Source organism: Marmota monax, unplaced genomic scaffold, assembly GCF_021218885.2.
Source record: "Marmota monax isolate L192 unplaced genomic scaffold, Marmota_monax_Labrador192_F-V1.1 WCK01_AAM20220418_F8-fsc00040, whole genome shotgun sequence".
In the NCBI taxonomy this organism is placed as follows: domain Eukaryota; kingdom Metazoa; phylum Chordata; class Mammalia; order Rodentia; family Sciuridae; genus Marmota; species Marmota monax.
Genome location: NW_026692782.1, coordinates 2319995 through 2343256, shown reverse-complemented (window position 1 = coordinate 2343256; position 23262 = coordinate 2319995).

Sequence of the window (23262 nt, the reverse complement as noted above, 5' to 3'; positions counted from 1 at the left end):
ATGGCAAATGCCCCAACTGTCTTCATTTGTTCCTGCTGCTCTCCATACAGAACAATTGGATTTCCACCCAATCCAACACCTTTATTCAGGGACTTGGAGACCCTGTCATTGAGCTCCCAAGCCAGTTCTCTTTCAATTATACCTCACAATCTACAGTCAGAGCTTGTATACTAACAAAGGTTTTCTTCATAGCAATGCTTATTAACAATGAAAACTAACAACCCAAAGAGATTTTGTTTTTGAATAGTCTTTCAACATAAATAATACTTGAAAGTGCATATCTAACAAGTGATTTCAGAAAAAATATGTAGATTATCCTGCTGGCAGCCTCTTCCCAGAGGTTTTGGCAATGTAACTCTTTGGTTCTTTGAACATTTGCGCTCAACACCTGCTGATCAAGTACATATTATATGCTGGGGATGGCTTAGATGCTGGGGCTACAACAGTGAGTAAGACACTGAAATCTCTGCCTTCATAAAGGGGGAGAAGCAAAGAGTAAATAAATAAAAAGATAGTATGCTAAGAAGAAAGGCATTTTTGTATAGTTATCTAGGTTGTACACTGCACAGGGTGTCACAGGCTAAGGGAAGGCATGACATTATAAACATCAGCTTTGTGCAAGTATTCCTATAGTGTTCTTGCAGCTGTTCTCGGGAAAGGGTGTCTTTTTAAATTTGTACAAAGACACTTTATGAGTTCATGGTAGGTCTGTTAGTCATAAGTGAGCCTGTGAGGAATCTAGTGTAGTCATTCAGGTAAAAGATGATGGTGGCTTGAACTGGGAAAGTAGAAGTGGGAATGATGCAAAATCTGGTTTAATTTCTGTATATACTTTGAGAAGAGTTGGAAGAATTTGCTATGGATTGGATGCAAGATGAAAGAGAAAAAGTATAGTTACAATTGCTACCAGCTACAACTGCCTAAGCAACCAGAAGAATTGGGCTGTCCTGTACTGAGGCAGGAAAGCCTTGGCAGGAGCTGGTGTAGGAGCAGCGCGCTGGACAAGTGAAGGTCGAGATGTCAGCTGGGGATCCATGTGGAGGTGTTGCAAGGCAGATGGATAAATGGGTCTGCAGGGCAGAAAGTGGTCCATGCCAAAGATAACAAATTATATAATTTTATGAAAGCTATTTTGAGCTCTAGTTTGTCTTTTAGTGGATGACAGTGTTGGCAAATAGGTATATTTTTTCTTTGCAATGATGGGCATGGCACCCAAGATTGCTCTACCACTGAGCTACATCCCCAGCTCATATTATTTTTTTTTTATTTTGAGACAGGGTCTTGCTAAGTTTCCCACACTGGCCTTGAACTTGTTATCGTCCTGCCTCACCTGAATGGGTGGGATTATAGGCATGCATCACTGTTTCTGGCCAAATTGAACTTTTGTAAAAGAAAAAAATAATCCTATTTTCTTTTTTTTTTTTTTAATTAAATTTTATTTTGGTACTCGGATTTGAATCCAGAAGTGCTTTACTACTGAGCTACATTCCCCAATATTTTTTTTTATTTTGAGACAGGGTTTGAGTTGCTTAGGGCCTCACTCAGTTGCAGGGCCTGGCTTTGAACTTGCTATCCTCCTGCCTCAGCCTCCTGAGTCACTGGGCTTATAGACATGCACCATTATGCCTGTCTGGTTTTCATTTTTATAAATCCAAGTGTCTATATATTGATTAACATCATTATTCTCTTATTTTCAGTGACAGTTCACCTGTACCTCAAATTATAATGTGATATGTAAGTAGTCCTTAGTCAACCTTAAAAAAATAGAAAAAAAAAAAAAAGCTTTAGCTGGACATGGTGGTACAGATTTGTAATCCCAGAGACTCAGGAGGCTGAGGCAGGAGTATCTTAAGTTCAAAGTCAGTCTAGGCAATTTAGAAGACTCTGTTTTAATATAAAAATAAGAAGGGCTGGGGATATAACTCAGTGATAGAGAGCACCCGTAAGTTCAATCCCCAGTACTACAAATAAATAGTTAAAAAACAGTTTTATTGAGATATAATTCACATATCATACAATCTACCCAGTGGTTTTTAGTATATCCACAGAACATTTTAATCTCCCCCTAAAAGAAACCCTATATCCACTAGCAGTCATTCCCTAGCTTCTCTTCCCTCCATCAGCCCTAGACCACTACTAATCTATTCTCTGTTCCTAGGAATGTACCTGTACCTATTCTGGATATTTCAATAAGTAGAATCATACAACATGTGGTCTTTTGCCACTAGCTTTTTCCATTCAGTATAATGTTTTCAAGGTTCATTGGTATTGTAGCACTGCGGGCTGGGGATGTGGCTTCCTCGTGGTAGAGCACTTGCTTAATGTGTAGGAGGCCCTGGGTTCCATCTACAATCACTATAAAAACACAAACATATTTTGGCATCTATCAGTTCTTTGTCTTATATTATTGCTGAATAATATAAGACATTGCAGGGTATACCACCTTTCGTGGTATACCCTGAATTAATATAATTCCATTGCAGGGTATACCACCTTTCATTAATCCATTTATCAGTTGATGGACAATTGTGAGATTTCCTCTTACGAGTAATGCTACTACAAATATTTGTATGCACCTTTTTATGGATACATGTATTTTAATTTCTTGTGGGACTATACCTAGGAGCAGAATTTCTAGGTCATATGGTCACTAATTTTTAAAGGAATTGTTAAATTGCTTTCCAAAATACAAGTTGATTTTTTAAAAAATCTTATCTATCTTGCCAGGTGTGTTAGTACATGCCTATAGTCCTAGCTATTAAGGAGACTGAGGCAGGAGGATCACATGTTAGAGGCCAACCTGAGCAACTTAGGGAGACCCTGTTTCAAAACAAAAAGAGGCACAGAGGTGTAGCTCAGTGGTAAAGTGCTTGCCTAGCATGTGTGAGGCCTTGGATTAGATCCCCAGATCTTACTCCCCGCCAAAAGCAACCTGCAATGCTTCCATTCTCTCTTATAGTTTGTCAATAATTTATACATTTCTCACTAACATATTTTTGTTATATGCACACACATACTCTTTGCAAAATTCTCACCTTAATCATGTTTCAAAAATATTAGAATGGCAAAGTTGTCTATTTTTCCCAGTCAAAAGAATCTTTAGAGAACTATTTCTTTTTTTTTGAGATTACACAAAATTAATGTAGTTTAAAATGTTTAATTTAATTTTTATTTTATTTGCTTTTTGAATAGACAAGAGTCCTGTGGTTCAAAATTCTAGAAGTACTAAAGATACATGGTGTATTGTCTCCCTCCCACCTCTGCTAGAAGTTTCTCTGGAGGCAAACAGCATTACCTATGTCTCCCATAGAAGTTTCCATGAAAGATGTTTTAAATGCAATTTTAATTTGAAGAGAATAACTTTAAAAAACGAGAACAGCAGTTCACAAGGGCTTTGTTTGGTTAATGAAAATCAGCATAGCAAAAGCCTCAGTGATGGCTTTATTTCAAGGCTGAATGGCAATGAAGAACTTAGAGTTTAATGATTGTCTTAAGTAGCTTCGAGACATATTCGAAACAGTCTATTTCTCTTTAACTTTTATTTTCGCTTGAGGAATCAATCCTTGACCCACCACTTTCTGCTTATTTCACTTTGTCCACGTTCCAGACACACAGAATCTGCTGATTTTATCTTCTCTAACTTTTCTGCTTCAAATGTCTTACTTTATGGAAATCATCTTCAAAACTCTCAAAGGCTGGCACCTGTCCCACATCTCATCTCACACGCTGTTTTTGCTTGTGTGTGTATGTGGGGGAGCATACTGGGGATTGAACCCAGGGGCACTTACCACTGAGCCTCATCCCCAGGCTTTTAATTTTTTATTTATATTAATATGTTTTTATAGTTGTAGTTGGACACAATACCTTTATTTTATTTATTTGTTTTTATGTGGTGCTGAGGATAGAGCCCAGGGCCTCACATGTGCTAGGTGAGTGCTCTACCGTTGAGCCACAACCCAGCCCCTAATTTTTTAATTTTGAGACAAGGTCTCACTAAATTGTTGAGAGACTCACTAAGTTGCTGAGACTGGCCTCGAACTTGTGATCCTCCTGCCTCAGCCTCCTGTGCCCAGCTTCTTGTTGCTCTCTTCTCCTTCCATCGCATTAAGCAGTTTCTTCTTTCAGGACTTGCTGTAGTATGTGTGTACTTACTAGTTCATTGTCTGGAATAATTTGTTCTAGAATAGTGTACCATCTAAAAATAAGCTTGAGCAAACTAGAGCTCCAGTCTTATTTTTGAATGGCCTTGGAGCTAAGTATCACTTTATGATTTTAAAGGATTGTTTGATTTTTTTTTAAGCAAAGAAAAACAGGCTGCAGAGACTCTGTGATGTGTAAAACCTTAAATACTATTGTATGGCTCTTTACAGAAAATTTGACTGATTCCTGATTGTAATAGTCTCCAAAGCGTGGTGTGTATATCTTCCAAGTAGTGTTCAAGACAATCTGCTAGGATCTTAATTATTTATTCCTTTTCAGTTATTTATTGTGTATGTTCATAAAGTATATAAATTTCAGTACAGCAGTGTTTGTATATGATTTATAAGTTAGTATATACATACATTAGGAATGAAGCTCAGACTTTTTAAATAATGAGCTTTTTGTGATAAAAACTGTGGAAGCAACTGGGTAATATTTATTAGGGTAAGCACCATTTTCTTCTCCTATATTCCCATCACACAATACATAATAATTATAGTATTTTTTTAAAAGATGATGGCAGCAGACTTATAATATTTATTAAATGTCACCAGCTGGCTGGGCTGGCAAGATGAACTGGGTTCAAAGGAGCTGGCTGCAGCAATAACTAAGAAAACCGTGAAGAAACCATGCAACACACAGGTCAAGGATGGGACTACTCAGTGACCCCTTTACAGCTGTTCTGGTTGGGTCCTTTAGTTACAACGGCAGAAAAGCTGACTAAAACAGTAAGTTTCCTTGAAGGGTTTCTTGTGAACTCTTGGAGTCAGAATTGGTATACATGAATTTACATATCTTACTAAGCAAATCATTTCAATTCAATGAGCTCAATTTCTCATCTATAAAATGAGAAACAACAGTATCCTAGGAGGCGGTTTCCAATATGACATGCATGTAAAAATGATTCACACTCTAAGGTCTATAAAAGACTAGTCGTTCTTCTTTGGTCACATGTAACTATGTAGGGACATGCTTCTTCTGTTCTCATGGTTTTGACTATGACTTTATCATGGTTTGCTTATCATGATTTGCTTGGCTATTTAAAGGATGTACCTTCACTTTGGCATAGAAAGGAATCAAAAGCCAGATCTAAATTTGACATTCTGTTTCTAGGCTTCTATAAATCTTAATTTATTTGGTCCTCATCAAAAGTACACCTGACTGTTACCTGCAATACAGATTTAAAACAGAAAAAAAAAAAACTGTAGTATTTTTCAGTCTCTCCTGCACACATATGACTGGAATGTTGAAGAACACGTTGTATAAATTGTCATCCATCAACAGTAGAACTAGAATGGATGTTACTGTTCAGATTTTTTTTTTTTTGGTATCAGGGATTGAATCCAAGAATGCTTAACCACTGAGCCACATCTCTACCCCTTTTTGTTTTTAATTTTTTAAATTTTTTAATTTGTTCTAATTAGTTATATATGACAGCAGAATACATTTTGATTCATTGCACACAAATGGAGCACAACTTTTCATTTCTCTGGTTATATGTTTTTCATTTTGACACAGGGTCTCTCTAAGTTGCTTGGAGACTCACTAAGTTGCTGAGGCTGGCTTCTAACCTATGATCCTCCTGCCTCTGTCTCCTGAGCCGCTGAAATTACAGGCATGTGCCACTATACATGGCTACTGTTCAAGATTTCTTTTTAAAACTATAGCTCTTTAAGCTTATTTTATATTAAATTATAAAATAAAACCTAAAGCATATATCACATTTTCATTTTAAATAGTATCATTCATATAAAAATACTAGGACCTCAAACTAAATCTGAGGTCGAACGTTTTTAAAGAAAACAAATCACATCAAATCATTCTTACAGAGTCCTGAAATTTTTGCCATGGACGCTTGGTCTTCCTCCCTCCCTACAAGTGACTTCTGGCTTTTTTTCCTACTGCTTTTTGCAGGAGAAGCAAGGTCATATTTTTCTATTAATGTCTGTCTTTGTGCTACCTCCAGTTTTAGGGACTTATTTAGAAATTCCCAATGTATGGACTGCATTTACCGAAGCTTGTAAATATTTATAGATCTCCCTTTCCTCTTTGCCGATAGTCCATTTAGCAATGAATCATGCTTGCCTTGTGACAAACGTTCCCTTTTGACTTGAGCCATTATTTCAATATTTCATCGATATTTAATTTTACATGAATCTGACTTGTTTTTTTCCAGCCTCATTTTAGGGACTTTAAAGACCAGGCGACTTGCTCATTTTTGAATCCCACCACAGGGAGCAGAATTCTTGACCATAAGCAGCCTTGAGTTTTAAATCCAGCTCTGTTCTTTGCTCCTTATACGATACTGGCTAGTTTAGTTACTCTGATGAGCCTTTTTCCACATCTGCACATGAAGATGATAATATTACCTTATGTATTTTTTTAAAGTATTTTTTTTTAGTTGTCAATGAACCTTTATTTTCTTTATTTATGCGTGGTGCTGAGAACTGGCTCAAGGCTTCAAGGATCCACCCAGGTCCTAACCCTTCCAAGGAACAAGTCAACTATATTATGAAGCTATGGCATTTGTTGTCTCAGTAAATTTCCTTTAAGTAACCAGTTCTAATCTCTCTTTCTTGTAATAAAGAGATTGGGAGGTGAAGGTGAAATGGGATCCTATGTCATCCTGATTCTTTGACTCTAGGGATTCTCTTTAGCCTGAGGGTTTTGTGATTTCAGCCAGTGCTACTGAGCAGAGAGGGATATGGGCTTGCAAAGTGTTTGGGACACTTTCAGGCATTTTGGAATGGGATTGATACCCATATTCTCAATGCAGAAATAGATATAGTTTGCAACAAAAAAGTATGTAATTTGAATGGGATTAAGGAAAGAAACAGATGAATTTAAGACCTGGTGAATGAAAATCTGAAACTCCAAGTAGATTTTTAGTGAGTACTGAGCATATGACAAGAATTGTTTTTAAAACCCTAAGGATGGTCTTTGGTTGTACAAAAGGTAGGATTTTTGTAAGATTATTATTTTTTTAAGTAGGTTGCACTGGCAAAATCTGAACAGTAGCTAAACGTGATGGCAACTCAGGAGGCTGAGACAGGAGGATCACAAGTTTGAGGCAAGTTTAGCAATTTAGAGAGGCTTTAAGCAACTTAGTAAAACCCTGTGTCAAAATAAAAAATAAAAAAGGGCTGGGAATATAGCTCGGTGGTAAAGCACCACTGGGTTCAATTCTCAGTGGGGGCGGGTGGGTAGGTAAGAATGTGTATTTGAATAAATGGTCAGTGTCTCAGTAATGATGTTGGTGGAACAGACAGAGTGGATATGTGGTATTAGATCAATGTCATATCATTGCATCGTATAGGAGAAGTTATAATATTATTAGACAGTTGCTAAGAGCACATTACAGGAAAAATATTAACTGGTTAATAGAATCAAAAGAGCTGAAGGCACTTTCAGAGATGATCTGGCCCAACTATCTGTCTTCAGGCAAGGCAATGTCTAAATCATCCTGGACAGGGGTCATTTACCTTTCAAAGTACTCACAAAGGACAGAGTCCTCCACCTTTTTGGTAGCCTATCTGATTGTTTAATCATCTCAAGAGTCAAAAAGAAAAGAAAAGGAATGAGGAAAGAAATAAAGAAACTCACTGGGAAAGCCTCAGATTGAACTTTAGATTCTTATTTTCTTTTCCTTAACCAATTGGAAATTGGTGCTTGAGGTGGTGGCGTCATGTTGATGAATAACAAAGAGTGAGGACAATTTTTCCCTCTTCTTGCACGTCTTCTCTGTCTAGGAGGACCATGGGGGTCCACATTCTCTACAAATACTGAGCACCAAGCTCTGTGACAGGAGCTGAGGAAGAAGTGATGGATAAAATGAATCCCTGCCTCCTTTAGTCCATTGATAAAGTCTAGCAGGGGGAGCAGACAACTAGAGACAGAGATGGTATTTACCAGGTAGGATGGCAAGTGCAATGATGTTTAGTATAAACACGAGAGTGTGCATCACATGCTGGAATTGTGTCAAATGTTTCAGGCATGTTATCTCATTGATTCTCACAATTCCCCCCACAAGAAACTCCCCTTAATCATTAATTTCCATTATTATTTTTTAATTTTTTATTGTTGGTTGTTCAAAACATTACATAGTTCTTGATATATCATATTTCACACTAATTTTTTTTTGTACAGGGGATTGAACACAAGGGAGCTTAACACTGTGATTCATGTCCTCAGCCCTTTTAATTTATTTTATTAAAAAAATATTTTTAGTTGTAGATGGACATGATACTTTTATTTTATTTTTAAGTGGTGCTGAGGATAGAACCCAGTGCCTCATACATGCTAGGCAAGTGTTCTACCACTAAACTATAACCCCAGGCCTTATTTTTTTTATTTTGACATAGGGTCTTGCTAAATTGCTTAGGCCCTTGCCAAATTGCTGAGGGTGGCTTTGAACTTGCAATCCTCCTGCCTCAGCCTCTGAGGCTGCTGGGATTACAGGTGTGGACCACTGCACCCAGCCAAATTTTCAATCCTACACATAGTAAAATTAAATTGCCACAGGTGCATTAAAATTATTTTTTTTTAAATTGGAAATCATAATCCAGAGCTTATATTTATTTTTCAAATAAATTCAAATGCTCCTATAATTCACCTATTACTTTTCTCTAAAGAATAGAACTCTAAGAACAAGTAATTTATTTCAAAAGTTACTGTAAGTGCTGTATTTCTTGTTCAATATAAGATTTTACATGTGTCCCACATCTGGGACCATGGGACTTAATAGGTTAAGTGCAAACTTTTCTTTCTGGTTGGAACTTTCTTTGGCTGCAAAAAAACACCTTTCTTTCTGCCGATAATTTGGAGCAAATTTATGATCAGTCTTACTAGTCTTGTTTTTGAGATGTGTTAAATAAAAGGAAATCACAAAGAAAGCAACATTAAGAGAGCTTCTAAAATGGAGTTAGGATCTGGGCGTGGTGGTACACACCTGTAATCCCAGTGACTTAGGAGGCCAAGGAAAAAGGATCATACATTTGAGGCCAGTCTCAGCCATTTAGCAAGACCCTGTCTTAAAATAAAAAAATAAAGAAGAGATGGGATTTCAGCTCAGTGGTAGAGTACCCAATGGAACAATCCCAGTAGCACAAAGTCAATCAATAAATAAAAAATGAAGCTGTCTGCTCTGATTCTTCTGGAGCGTCTGAGTATCTTGTAGCTCCAGCCTCTACCTATCAAGAGTTTAGTCAAGTAACTCTTTTAGTCAAACTAAGAAAGAAAAAAGAAAGGAGGTGGTAAGGAGGTAGTTGAGAAAACAGGACTTATACATGCCTCAGGCTGCTTCCTGGAATGTGAACTTCGGTCCTGTCCACCCTTTTACTTGTAGGTGTCTGAAGCAGCCAGATGATGACATTGTGCCCAGAGACTGAAGATACAGATCAAGAGGTTTTAAGACTCTTCTGAACATCTATACTAAGTAATCCTTTTCCTTTTTTATCTTCTATCCTCAAGTAGCCCTATTTTTTCTCAATATTTAATAGTGCAAATAACCTCCCATTTTCCCTACCTTCCTCAGAACACTGATCCAGAGTTATCGGAACCTGTGTCTCCTGAATTGCAATTCCTAAGACCCCCCAAATAAAAGTTGTTTTGTTTTTCACCTTTACAATTTTGGAGTTTGAATTAATTGATAAATATTAAGGAAGTATTTAAAGCTTTAGAAATCCCTTTTTCCCCTCCCCCCGCGCTGACAAGGTAGACGGAACTGTGACCACCCACAGAACAGGCCCAACGGCCTGCTGAGGGGCAGAGCCGCCCCCCACCCCCCGCGCCTGCCAGGTAGGCGGAACTGTGACCACCAACGGAAAAGGCCCAGTGGCCCGCGGAGGGGCAGAGCTGCCAACCACACCTGCAAGGTAGGCGGGCCTGCGACCCACCGGCAGAACAGGCGCAGCGGCCTGCTGAGGGGCAGAGCCGCCCCCCACCCCCCGCGCCTGCAAGGTAGGCAGAACTGTGACCACCAACAGAACAGGCCAGACCTGCAACCGACAGACAGAACAGGCCCAGTGGCCTGCAGAAGGGTAGAGCCGCCCCCCCCCTGCGCCTGCAAGGTAGGCGGACCTGCGACCCACCGGCAGAACAGCCCCAGAGGCCTGCAGAGGGGCAGTGCCGCTGCCTGCGCCTGCAAAGTAGGCAGAACTGCGACCATCGACAGAACAAGCCTAGCGGCCCGCAGAGGGACAGGACCGCCGCCCGCGCCTGCAAGGTAGGCGGACCTGCTACCTACTGGCAGAACAGGCCCAGCAGGCCTGCCGGCGTGGTAGGCACATTGCCCCAATTGGAGGAGGGGCAGAGACGCCGCCCGCGCCTGCGAGGGAGACTTTGCAACTATACAAGACCAATATAAATATATAGGGGGAAAATTCAATAGCACAACAGTTTCACCAAGCAGAAAGAAATGCGAACAGTATGAAGAGACAAGGAAAGAAAGGACCACAAGCAATGCAGGTCAACTCAACGTTAGAAGAGGTAATAGCTGCAGGAGATGGAATGTCAGATAAAGAATTCAGGATATACATGCTTCAGATGATCTGGAGTCTCAAGGAAGACATCAGACAGCAAAATCAGACAATGAAAGATCACTTCAACAATGAATTACATAAACAAATCCAAGAAGCAAAAGATCAACTATACAGGGAGATAGAGTTTATAAAAAACAAACAAACAGAAATCCTAGAAATGCAGGAAGCAATAAACCAACTTAAAAACTCAATGGAGAATACTACCAGCAGAGTAGAACACTTAGAAGATAGAACATCAGACAATGAAGATAAAGTATTTCAACTTGAAAAGAACATAGACAGCTCAGCAAGACTGTTAAGAAACCATGAGCAGAACATCCAAGAAATATGGGATAACATTAAGAGACCAAATTTAAGAGTCATTGGGATACAGGAAGGGACAGAGTTTCAAATCAAAGGAATGAGCAATCTATTCAATGAAATAATACGAGAAAACTTCCCAGACTTGAAGAATGAGACAGAATCCCAAATCCTAGAAGCCTACAGGACGCCGAATGTGCAAAATCATAAGAGATCCACACCTAGACACATTATAATGAAGATGCCCAACATACAGAATAAGGAGAGAATTTTAAAAGCTACAAGAGAAAGGAAGCAGATTACATTTAGGGGTAAGCCAATCAGGATAACAGCTGATCTTTCAACACAGACTCTGAAAGCTAGAAGATCCTGGAATAACATATTTCAAACACTGAAAGAAAATGGGTTCCAACCAAGAATTGTGTATCCAGCGAAATTAAGCTTCAGGATGGAAGATGAAATTAAAACCTTCCACGACAAACAAAAGTTAAAAGAATTTGCAGCTAGAAAACCATCTCTTCAAAACATCCTCGGCAAAACATTACAGGAGGAGGAAATGGAAAATAACAATGAAAACCAACAGTGGGAGGTAGGACAGTAAAGGGGGAAAAATAATCAAAGAGGAAAACAAACCATGTTTAGTAACATAAATAAACAAATATGGCTGGAAGAACAACCCATATCTCAATAATAATCCTAAATGTTAATGGCTTAAACTCACCAATTAAGAGACACAGGCTAGTAGAATGGATCACAAAACAAGACCCAACAATATGCTGCCTACAGGAGACGCATTTGATAGGAAAAGACATACATAGGCTGAAGGTGAAAGGTTGGGAAAAATCATATCACTCATATGGACTTTGGAAACAAGCAGGTGTGTCCATACTCATATCAAATAAAATAGATTTCAAGCCCAAGTTAATCAAAAGGGATAAAGAGGGACACTACATACTGCTCAAGGGAACCATACACCAACAAGACATAACAATCATAAATATATATGCTCCTAACAATGGTGCAGCTATGTTCATCAAACAAACTCTTCTCAAGTTCAAGAGTCTAATAGACCACCATACAATAATCATGGGAGACTTCAACACACCTCTCTCACCAATGGACAGATCTTCCAAACAAAAGTTGAATAAGGAAACTATAGAACTCAATAACACAATTAATAACCTAGACTTAATTGACATATATAGAATATACTACCCAACATCAAGCAGTTACACTTTTTTCTCAGCAGCACATGGATCCTTCTCAAAAATAGATCACACATTATGTCACAGAGCAACTCTTAGACAATATAAAGGAGTAGAGATAATACCATGCATCTTATCTGATCATAATGGAATGAAACTGAAAATCAACGACAAAAGAAGGAAGGAAAAAGCATACATCACTTGGAGAATGAACAATAGGTTACTGAATGATCAATGGATTATAGAAGACATCAAGGAGGAAATTAAAAAATTCTTAGAGATAAACGAAAACACAGACACAACATATCGGAATCTATGGGACACATTGAAAGCAGTTCTAAGAGGAAAATTCATTGTGTGGAGTTCATTCCTTAAAAAAAGAAAAAAACCAACAAATAAATGATCTCATACTTCATCTCAAAATCCTAGAAAAAGAAGAGCAAAACAACAGCAAAAGAAGTAGAAGGCAAGAAATAATGAAAATCAGAGCTGAAATTAATGAAATCGAAACAAAAGAAACAATTGAAAAAATTGACAAAACTAAAAGTTGGTTCTTTGAAAAAATAAACAAAATCGACAGACCCTTAGCCATGCTAGCAAAGAGAAGAAGAGAGAGAACTCAAATTACTAGCATATGGGATGAAAAAGGCAATATCACAACAGACACTTCAGAAATACAGAAGATAATCAAAAATTATTTTGAATGCTTATACTCCAATAAATTAGAAGATAGTGAAGGCATAGATAAATTTCTTAAGTCATATGATCTGCCCAGATTGAGTCAGGAAGATATAGACAATCTAAACAGACCAATATCAATTGAGGAAATAGAAGAAACCATCAAAAGCCTACCAACTAAGAAAAGCCCAGGACCGGATGGGTATACAGCAGAGTTTTACAAAACCTTTAAAGAGGAACTAATACCAATACTTTTCAAGCTACTTCAGGAAATAGAAAAAGAAGGAGAACTTCCAAATTCATTCTATGAGGCCAACATCACCCTGATACCTAAACCAGATAAAGACACTTCAAAGAAAGAAAACTACAGACCAATATCTCTAATGAACCTAGATGCAAAAATCCTCAATAAAATTCTGGCAAATCGGATACAAAAACATATCAAAAAAATTGTGCACCATGATCAAGTAGGATTCATCCCTGGGATGCAAGGCTGGTTCAATATACGGAAATCAATAAATGTTATTCACCACATCAATAGACTTAAAAATAAGAACCATATGATCATCTCGATAGATGCGGAAAAAGCATTCGACAAAGTACAGCATCCCTTTATGTTCAAAACTCTAGAAAAACTAGGGATAACAGGAACATACCTCAATATTGTAAAAGCAATCTATGCTAAGCCTCAGGCTAGCATCATTCTGAATGGAGAAAAACTGAAGGCATTCCCTCTAAAATCTGGAACAAGACAGGGATGCCCTCTCTCTCCACTTCTCTTCAACATAGTTCTCGAAACACTGGCCAGAGCAATTAGACAGACGAAAGAAATTAAAGGCATAAAAATAGGAAAAGAAGAACTTAAATTATCACTATTTGCAGATGACATGATTCTATACCTAGCAGACCCGAAAGGCTCTACAAAGAAACTATTAGAGCTAATAAATGAATTCAGCAAAGTGGCAGGATATAAAATCAACACGCATAAATCAAAGGCATTCCTGTATATCAGCGACAAATCCTCTGAAATGGAAATGAGGACAACCACTCCATTCAAAATATCTTCAAAAAAAAATAAAATACTTGGGAATCAACCTAACAAAAGAGGTGAAAGACTTATACACTGAAAACTACAGAACCCTAAAGAGAGAAATAGAAGAAGATCTTAGAAGATGGAAAAATATACCCTGTTCATGGATAGGCAGAACTAACATCATCAAAATGGCGATATTACCAAAAGTTCTCTATAGGTTTAATGCAATGCCAATCAAAATCCCAATGGCATTTCTTGTAGAAATAGAGAAAGCAATCATGAAATTCATATGGAAAAATAAAAGACCCAGAATAGCAAAAACAATGCTAAGCAGGAAATGTGAATCAGGCGGTATAGCGATACCAGACTTCAAACTATATTACAGAGCAATAGTAACAAAAACAGCATGGTACTGGTACCAAAACAGGCGGGTGGACCAATGGTACAGAATAGATGACACAGAAACCAATCCACAAAACTACAACTATCTTATATTTGATAAAGGGGCTAAAAGCATGCAATGGAGGAAGGATAGCATCTTCAACAAATGGTGCTGGGAAAACTGGAAATCCATATGCAACAAAATGAAACTGAATCCCTTTCTCTTGCCATGCACAAAAGTTAATTCAAAATAGATCAAGGAGCTTGATATCAAATCAGAGACACGCCGTCTGATAGAAGAAAAAGTTGGCTACGATCTATATACTGTGGGGTCGGGCTCCAAATTCCTCAATAGGACACCCATAGCACAAAAGTTAATAACTAGAATCAACAAATGGGACTTACTCAAACTAAAAAGTTTTTTCTCAGCAAAAGAAACAATAAGAGAGGTAAATAGGGAGGCTACATCCTGGGAACAAATCTTTACTCCTCACACTTCAGATAGAGCCCTAATATCCAGAGTATACAAAGAACTCAAAAAATTAGACAATAAAATAACAAACAACCCAATCAACAAATGGGCCAAGGACCTGAACAGACACTTCTCAGAGGAGGACATACAATCAATCAACAAGTACATGAAAAAATGCTCACCATCTCTAGCAGTCAGAGAAACGCAAATCAAAACCACCCTAAGATACCATCTCACTCCAGTAAGATTGGTAGCCATTATGAAGTCAAACAACAACAAGTCCTGGCGAGGATGTGGGGAAAAGGGTACACTTGTACATTGCTGGTGGGACTGCAAATTGGTGCAGCCAATTTGGAAAGCAGTATGGAGATTTCTTGGAAAGCTGGGAATGGAGCCACCATTTGACCCAGCTATTCCCCTTCTCGGTCTATTCCCTAAAGACCCAAAAAAAGCATGCTACAGGGACACTGCTACATCGATGTTCATAGCAGCACAATTCACAATAGCAAGACTGTGGAACCAACCCAGATGCCCTTCAATAGACGAATGGATAAAAAAAATGTGGCATTTATACACAATGGAGTATTACTCTGCATTAAAAAATGATAAAATCATAGAATTTACAGGGAAATGGATGGCATTAGAGCAGATTATGCTAAGTGAAGCTAGCCAATCCCTAAAAAACAAATGCCAAATGTCTTCTTTGATATAAGGAGAGTAACTAAGAACAGAGTAGGGATGAAGAGCATGAGAAGAAGATTAACATTAAACAGGGATGAGAGGTGGGAGGGAAAGGGAGAGAGAAGGGAAATTGCATGTAAATGGAAGGAGACCCTCAGGGTTATACAAAAGTACATACAAGAGGAAGTGAGGGGAAAGGGAAAAATAATACAAGGGGGAAAAATGAATGACAGTAGAGGGCGCAGAGAGAGAAGAGGGGAGGGGAGGGGAGGGGAGGGGGATAGTAGAGGATAGGAAAGGCAGCAGAATACAACAGACACTAGTATGGCAATATGTAAATCAATGGATGTGTAACTGATGTGATTCTGCAATCTGTATATGGGGTAAAAATGGGAGCTCATAACCCAGTTGAATCAAAGTGTGAAATATGATATATCAAGAACTATGTAATGTTTTGAACAACCAACAATAAAAAATTAAAAAAAATAAAACCATGTTTCAATGTTTTATAAAATGAAAAAAAAAAGAATTGATGATAATGTTTCTTTTAAATTTTAAATTTTAAATAGCATTAACTAGTAAAGGTATCTGGTGCTGAGGAAAAAAAAAAGAAATCCCTTTTCTCTCTCAAACTTGCAGGCCTTTTAAGACCGTTAAGTTTGTGTGGGTTTCAAATTCTATTCTGAAAGTCAAAAACTTTCTTCCTCTTTCATGCTAAGTAATTTTAATTCTTTCTAAGGCAAATGGGGTCCGTGGGTTGATGAGGGGAAATGTCCTACGGAGAGTAAAGAAAAAAAAATTAGCACTGGTCTCAACATGTCATCTTTCTTTTACAAAATAAATGGATAGACATAGATACTTACATAATTATTGACTTTGGGTCAATGCACATCCTCATCCAAAGATTATATTTTACCTAGAGTATATTCTGCCCCTCCTCCTTCCTTCTCCTCCTCCTCTTTTTGTTCTTTTTTATAAATATTTATTTAAAGTTGTAGATGGACACAATACCTTAAATTTATTTATTTATCTTTATATGGTGCTGAGGATGGAACCCAGGGCCTCATTTGAGCAAGGCAAGCACTCTGCCACTGCGACACAATCCCAGCCCCTGGTTCTTCTCTTGTTCTTCCCCTTTCCCCTTCCCCTCCTCCCCCTCTTCTGGGGTTGAACTGAGGGGCACTGCAACACTGAGCTACATCCCCAGCCCTATTTATTTTTTATTTTGAGGCAGGGACTTGCTTCATTGTTGAGATTGGCCTAGAACTTGTGATTCTCCTGCCTCAGTCTCCTGAGTCACTGGGCTTCTAGGTGTCGCCACAGTGCCCAGCTAGAAATGATTTTTAAACCTGAAAAATATAGATTACTTCTAACTGTGAAATTTCAGGCATCAATGTATTGAAAAAATTTTTTTCTATCAGTTTTTCTACTCTATTGAATCTGTTGAGCTAACAATATCCCACATAAAGTTGTTACTTTCTGTGAATTATTTTTCAATACGAATTACAACTTATATACACCATTAATAGGCAATCCTTGCTTTTCTACATTTCTGCATTTGACTCCCTAAGTATCTATAGCATATATCTGTATGATTATTGTTTTCTAAAGGTAGTAGTTATGCCGATGCTAATGATCCAGAATGCTCATCTCTGATTACATTTCATAGCAAATACAAAGCCATACTTCTTTCTACTTGAGTGTATTGAATGGCAAATGGTGTGAATGGTAGGGAAGACAGCTGGGATGACAAGTGTGGGCAGTCTGTTCCCAGAGCAGAACAGAAGTCCACCACTGGGGAAAGAGATGCCTCTTCATTACCTTCACTGTGTTGCTGGTTGTCATACAGCACTCAGGCTCCTAAACTGAGAATACACCAACATACTATCAAAAGATAGTTTGTTGAGTTTGGATCCTGAAACGTCTATTTAGTGTAAATGCAAAAGTTATTGAAGGTGTGTTAGTTAGCTGGATGGCTGTCTGTTGGGACACCCTGGGCCAGGTGACCTCCCTTCCCCTCCTATCGTGGTTTTAAGTGGCACTTGCTGTGCTGGCTGCTTTAGTCCTTCCTCTCCTGAGCTTGGGCAGAGGGTGTTGAGAGGGCCAAGATGGTTGTTTGGAAGTATTCATTGCTCTCTCTCAATCTTTGATAGAATTTTTTTACTTCCTGGAGATTGGGCACCACTTGAAGTGACCCAATACAAAGTCTGAGACAGCTGTATCTTTATACCTGGAGATTTTGTTAGGGAGAGCACAGATAGGCAATAGCTTGCTTTTTCTCAAAACCCAGAATATATATTTGTATATACATATTTCTCTCTGCTTCACTGCCTCCTGTCTTATCTTTTTCTATTTATCATTCTCCCCCTCTCTATCTTTTCCCTTTCCCCCTCTCCAAAACCTGAAAACCACATTATAGGATGCAGTGAATATATTTGCATGCCAGGCAGCATGAGAAGCAGCAGATGTGCTACAGGGTGAGGAGGAGAGTTACAGTGCACACTGTGTCCTGCTGAGTAGGATTGAGAAAGTTTACTATTATCAGTTATAATGTGCTCTACCTACAAGACAGTCTGCTTCATCATCGACCTGATTGGTGACTTAATTTCAGTGGGACAGGCAGGATACTTTAGAACTGAAATAGCAAGCACTTTAATAAAAGCACCATTCTGAGACATTATTCACAGACCTGGGGGGAAAAAGCAAAACAAGAAAACACACAAACAGAAAACCCTTTAGTTTCCTCTCTGAAGTTTCCTGAATTTGTTCTGTCTTCTTTGGTGGGTGATGGGGGTGCTACATACAATTAGCTATGCCTGACTCCCAGTGGGGTTTCTAGGATCTTTTGATGATTCACTTAAGATCCTTGAGGTCCCTGGCACCTGAAGGCTCCTTGGTGTGAATTGCATTAGGAAGAGAGGGGAGATAGAGATGGAGAGGGAGATTTTTTTCTCTGTCATCTGTACCTCTATTGAGTCTAAAGATAAAGCAGCCATCCTGGGAGGGAATTTTACAAAAGGGACTGACGTCATCGTTGCTTGGAATCACAAGGTACAGCTTTACCAGTCTGTAGCGTAATTCCATTTGGGCCAGGTAATCACCATGATGACACCAGGCTACAATTTCTCTTCTAAAGCACAAAAGGAAACGAAGGCTCTAACAATATATCAAGGCTTGAGTTTTCCTGAAATGTAATTGTGACATCCAAAACCGAGAACACAGCGTGCTGCAGAACAGCACAGTCTAGGTGCTGGTGTTTCAGTTGGCAAAGCTGCCACCTCTGCTTCCGACTCTCTGTTCTTGCCACCCTGACTCCAGACAGTGACAACGACATGTTGTGCTGCATGGTCATTTGTCCACAACTGTGCAATCTTTATGGTTCACTAACTGGGACATTTAGGCAAAATTTGAATTGTTTTTTAAGATATATGCTATGGAAAAAATGACTTAGCAAAATCCAGTTTCAGAATAGTACCACTCACCATATGGGAAACAAATTCAGCTAAAGGGAAGGCAAGCCTGAAATTCACCTTCAAAGCCCAGCATATTCTAAGCCAATCTTAACCTCTTGGTCATTGGATGTTGAATAATCTCCTTTATGTCTGGTTAAATCTGAAGTGGAGTGGTCGGCAGAAAGTCTTGTTAGAGTGTTTTTCTTTCCTTGTGTATTAAATTTGTATAAATAGAGATGAGTTTCAGTGTTTCCCACAACCGGAACACTGTTTTATTTGTGTTAGCTTGGAAAATTATGTTCTCATGACGAGGAGGAAGGAGTCAATCTTCACAGTGGGTAGGGTGGGAAGAAGGAACGGGGGGGGGGGGGGGCCGAGGAATGGTGAGAAGGGTGTGGCCTTGAACTGAGCAACCCAGATTGGCCCCAGTCAGGGCCAGGCAGAGTGGGATGAAAGAACTGGCCAGACCATGGGATCTTGCAATGGTTCTGCCCAACTACTTCATTTTGCCCTAGGGAGCTATAAACCTTCAGAAGCAAATATTTATCAAGCATTTCCTATGTGCAAAACAGAGAGAGATGAAGAGAGGCAACAAGGAATAAAAATAAGGAAAATATGTACATATTTGGCAATGATCACTTACAAGGTCATATTTTTCACAGGAATGGTACAGAATAAAGTGCTTTCCAATGTTTTTGAGCAGGAGCCACATTTATTATCCTGTTGCATTTAAATTTATTAATTCAACTGTATTAAATGTATTAACATACTAATTCATAAAGTTAAACTACCCATGCATATGCACATATTTATTTAATAAGCCATTACATGGTTTTATGTGACATAATTTTTATATTACCTAACTGCAATTAATATGGGGAATGGTTCTAGAATTAGCTTAAATAACCTTTCTAAAGCCTTAGTCAGACATTGCTATGAAAATCATGTCTGCTTCATCCCTTCATGTCCTCAATTCCTTTTGTCCAGTTGGCAATATGACATTTGCTGATATGCTCTACTGGTACCTGTCACATAACATGTTGAGTGACCCCTAATATCAATACTTAGGGAGATCCTCATGTGTAATAGTTACTTGAATCATTTTTTTAACTGAGGAAATAGATATTTATATAAAGCTATTATGAAGCCAAGAATGCTTTTCGTGATCAAAACAATGACATATATTTGAAAGTAGCAGAAAATGTATGGGTAACACTTATCTGATATAGCTTGAATCTGGAATTTCCCTCAGAAGTCAACGTTTTAAAAACAGTCCACACCCAATGGCACTTTGGGAAGGGGGTGGACTGTTGGAAGAGGTGGGGCCTAGTGAAAGGAAGTTAGGCCATTGTGGGGTATGCCCCTGCAGAGGATATTGGGACACCCACCTCTTTTTGATTCCTAGCTACCATGAATGAGCAACTCTTCCACAGTGTGCTCCTACCATGTTTTTCTGCCTTGCTACAGGCAGAAAAGCAGTAGAGCCAATGGACCGTGGACAGAAACCATTAGCCAAAATAAATCTTTCCTCCTTGTAAGATTATTATCTCATATATTTTGTCACATCAATGATAAACTTACATAATATCATTTGGCTTAATGATCATGAAGGGGGGTGTGTTGATTCACAAACTACTGTAACGTCAGACTGCACAGAACAATTGCTCCTGAAAAGTTTTGAGAAGGGATTTTACATTCAGCTGGAGACTGAGGGATCTCTTCATTGGATCATGAAGAATTCCTCCATCTGGAACTCTGGAATGCTTATATTAATTTCTTCTTGAATAGAGATTTGTATCCCAAATAAGCTTTCTACTCTTTTTTTTAATAATTTTTTTTGAGAGAGAGAGAGAGAGAATTTTAATATTTATTTTTTAGTTTTCGGCTGACACAACAGCTTTGTTTGTATGTGGTGCTGAGGATCGACCCCGGGCCGCACGTATGCCAGGCGAGGACGCTACCGCTTGAGCCACATCCCCAGCCCAAGCTTTCTACTCTTAAGGTAGTACCTTACCCTGCCCCCTGCCCATTATAATTATACTTAACCTAATAAAATGGCACAGTGAAAAGAATTCAATATAAAATGTGTTTCCCAGGGCAAGGCAGAATTCTTTCCTAAGCTTAGATGATTGTTGACGCCTTGGAGTTCCTGTCCAGCTTCCAAGAAGCATCTAGCATCCATGTGACCTGACCTAGCCCAAGCTGGTTGGTACAAGTTAATGCTTGATCCAAGAGAACTTTCTTAATTTCCTAACTTGGAGTTTTAAATTTGGGCCCAAGAAGCACAGAGTGTGGGAGTGTTGGGAGCTGAATCACATTGATGGCAACTTTCAAAAGAAAAGGACCCTGGACTCATCTTGGAGTTATGTGGACTACTCCAGTATCATTCCAATAACTCTCCACTCCTCACCCCCTTTTTTCCTTAGGGTAGCCAGAAGCAAGTTCTTCACAGTCCCATGAACCTTAATTATGTAAGTTTTTGGGGGTAGGGGAGTGGACTATCCTGTTTTGGACTCTAAGTTATAACCACTGAAAATTTTAAGGATTCTTAAGATTGAGAGTTGTAGTCCACACATGTCTTTGTCTTAGGCAATTATAGAAGTTGTATTAACCCAGGGGGAATCTGAATAAGTACAGTCTCTGACCAACCTTGTTTTTGTTTTTTTTTTTTTAAGAGGTGGGTACGAAATTTTGACCACTCCTAACTTTCATTAAACTTTCCTATGTGCAGAAAATTCCTTCTCTGTCTTCATAGAAAACCCATTTAGTGACTTTGACCAAGTTTATCTAGCTAAATGCCATTTTATAGGGAAACATGCTTCTTGTTTCCTCCACTAACCATCATGCTATCATAGTTAGTCTTAGAAGGGATGAGTAAAATAAATAATAATAATTATTATAATTGCTCTGTTTAAAGCACTAATGTTGGTGAATGTTACAATGTACATAAGTGCAATTTTTCAAAACCAGTATGCAGTTGCATACATATCATAGTGATAACCATATAATAAAAATAAAACAAGTATTTATGCAAAAAGATTAAAAGGAAATGGATCAAAGTGATACAAATTATTGTGAAAGAGTAGTAGGATTGCAAATGCTCCTCTTCATAATTTCCTTCAGTTTTCAAAATTTACATAATGTGGTATCATTATGTCTATAATAATCTTTGAAAGCATAGAACTCAGGAAAAGTAAGTAAATACAGCTAATCTACTTTGAGATAAAAAAAAAGACTATAAAGAAAAAAAGCCTAGAAAAAAAATCTAACTAGGGATGTGAAAGACCTCTACATCAAAAATTATAGAACAGGAGGGGAGGGGGGATAGTAGAGGATAGGAAAGGCAGCAGAATACAGCATACACTAGGATGGCAGTATGTAAAAACGTGGATGTATAACCGATGTGATTCTGCAATCTGTAAACGGGGTAAAAATGGGAGTTCATAACCCACTTGAATCAAATGTATGAAATATGATATGTCAAGAGCTATGTAATGTTTTGAACAACTAATAAAAAAGAAAAAAAATATAGAACACTAATGAAAGAAATTGAAAAAGACACTAGGAGATGGAAAGGCATTCATTGTTTAAGAACAGAAGGTATTAACATTGTTAAAATGGCCATATTACTAAAAGAAATCTACATATTGAATGCAATCCCCATCAAAATACCAATGATGTTCTTCTCAGAACTAGAAAAAAAAATCTTAAAATTTATTTGGAATCATAAAAGGTCCAGAATAGCCAAAGAAATTCTAAGCCAAAAAAGCAATGCTGGAGGTATCACAATACCTAACTTCAAACTATACAACAGAGCTGTAGTAATAAAACTGCATAGTACGGCATACAAACAGACACATAGATCAATGGAACAGAATAGAAGACACAGAGACAAACCCTACACATATAGACATCTGATCATCGACAAAAGTGCCCAAAAAAGCCTTTTTGGACAGGACAGCATTTTAACAAATGGTGCTAGAAAAATTGAATATTATATGTGGAAGAATGAAACTAGATCCCAATCTCACACCCTACACACAAGTCTATTAAAATGGATCAAATAACTAGGAATTAGACCAGAAACTTTGCAGTAGCTAGAAGGAAATATAGAGTCAACACTCCAACATATAGGTGACAGGCATAGACGTCTTCAATAAGTCTCAGGAAATAAGGTCAAGAATGAATAAATGGGATGATATCAAATTAAAAACCTTCAGCAAAGCAAACAATTAATAGCATAAAGAGAGAAGCTGGGGTTGTGGCTCAGTGGTAGAGCATTTGCCTAGCACGTGCAAGGCCCTGGGTTCTATCCTCAGCA